Consider the following 1,909-nt stretch of genomic DNA (forward strand, 5'->3'; position numbering starts at 1 on the left):
GGGGAAAGGACACTCTACCTTCTGAAGGCTTGTAGCTCTGCTGTTACATTACTGTGGGGGAATTCACTCTAAAACTATTAATGCATAAAACATGTGTTTCATCTCTAGAGATAAATACAGTATAGGGATAGGTCAACACCAATGTTCTTCTTAGGGACAGATTTTGGAGTAGCCTAATAAGGAATCCACATTCCTTATTAGAGATAACTAGTATATAAAAAGTATGATGGAAATAAACATCAAAAGCTTTGTTAAGGGGTATAAGAAAAAGAAAACATGGGTGAGATGGATGTCTTCATGACATATGCTTATAGATTCTACAGTTCCCGTGAAGCTTTGAATGAATAGAAGTCAGATAATCCAGCAGTTAAATGCTGTTGGCAGTGCTCAAGAATCCTTCAAGTCGCCAGGGATGGCGGAGCGCGAGGATGGAGCGGGTGTCTGGGCTGCTCTCCTGGACGCTGAGCAGAGCCCTGTGGCTCTCGGACCTCTTTGAGCGGGGAGCTGCCCGGCAGCCCCGGATCATGGAAGAGAAAGTGCTAGAGGTTTATGATTTGATTTGAACTATCCGGGACCCAGAGAAGCCCAATACTTTGGAAGAACTGGAAGTGGTAACGGAAAGTTGTGTGGAGGTTCAGGAGATAAATGAAGAGGACTATTTGGTTATTATCAGGTTCACGCAACAGTACCTCATTGCTCTTTGGCGACTCTTATTGGGCTGTGCTTAAGAGTAAAACTTCAGCGGTGTTTATCATTTAAACATAAGTTGGAAATCTACATTTCTGAAGGAATCCACTCAACAGAGGAGGACATCAACAAGCAGATAAATGACAAGGAACGAGTGGCAGCTGCAATGGAGAACCCCAACTTACGCGAAATTGTGGAACAGTGTGTCCTTGAACCTGACTAATAGCTGTTTTAAGAACCATTGAATTTTAATTGTTTGATATATTTGTTTAAATTCTTTGTAAAATGTAAAAGACTCATGTCTAATACATAGGTGATTTATACCTCAAAGCATTTTTTAAAGGATGGTTTCCAAGCAAGATTTAATATAAGGTAGTACCTAGTTTGTTCAGTGTATAACATTCTCAGGATTTGTAACACGTAAATGATCAGACAAAAATATTTTCTAGTTATTATGTATAAGACAAGTTGCTATTTTTCTGATGCCCATTCTGATACAACTGCTTTTCATGTCAAATATTTACTGTGCCCAAATGTATTCAATTTAAATTATTATTCTGTAAAATAAATAAAACAGAGATGATTCTTGTAAAAAAAAAAAAAAAAAAAAGAATCCCTCAACTTTCAGAAGTCTTGGTGGAATGGCCTGACACCTAGGGCGGAAGAATATGTCTTCTAAAGAGTGATTCTGTCATGCAAGGTGTCTAGGGAACACTGTGAGGCACTGCCTGTAGCCCTCTTCAGGACTTCTTTTTCCAGGGATTAGATTGGGGCCAGCAGAGCCCTGCACCATCAGCCTTCCTTTAGAACAGCCTCAGTGGAAGAGCACCCCCTTGCCCACAGTCACACCTTCTTCCACAGGAGCAGTCCTAATTCAGTAACTGGTAAGTGTTAGTACACTAATTTCTGGCTCCCTCATCTCAACTTGGGGCGCTGAAGAACCATCCCAGCTCTGGAGGAACTATGTGACTGCTTCTTAGCCCCTCTTCTCTCTCTGCCCAATCCCGCTTTCATTGGTCCCAAAAACATTTCCTAATGAACACCCTGCATGAAAATTTCCATATCAAATTTGTTTCCTGGGGAACCTAACCTGCTGAAGTTGAGTCAGTAGTGGACTATTGGCACGGGACCACCCAACATTTAGGACCTCTGCTTAAGAGACAGAGACAGATAGGTTCTGGTACAAAGTAGCAAAGGAATTGTTAAAACTCTTCTTTATGGG

At 41.2% G+C, this 1,909-nt stretch overlaps 1 pseudogene; it reads left to right on the forward strand.

Annotated features, from left to right (window-relative positions):
* Positions 1-408: 408 nt before the first annotated feature.
* Positions 409-1,028, forward strand: LOC150004407 (cytosolic iron-sulfur assembly component 2A pseudogene; annotated as a pseudogene).
* Positions 1,029-1,909: the final 881 nt, after the last annotated feature.

Source organism: Furipterus horrens, unplaced genomic scaffold (genome assembly GCF_987537825.1).
Source record: "Furipterus horrens unplaced genomic scaffold, mFurHor1.1.pri manual_scaffold_7, whole genome shotgun sequence".
NCBI classification, from domain to species: domain Eukaryota; kingdom Metazoa; phylum Chordata; class Mammalia; order Chiroptera; family Furipteridae; genus Furipterus; species Furipterus horrens.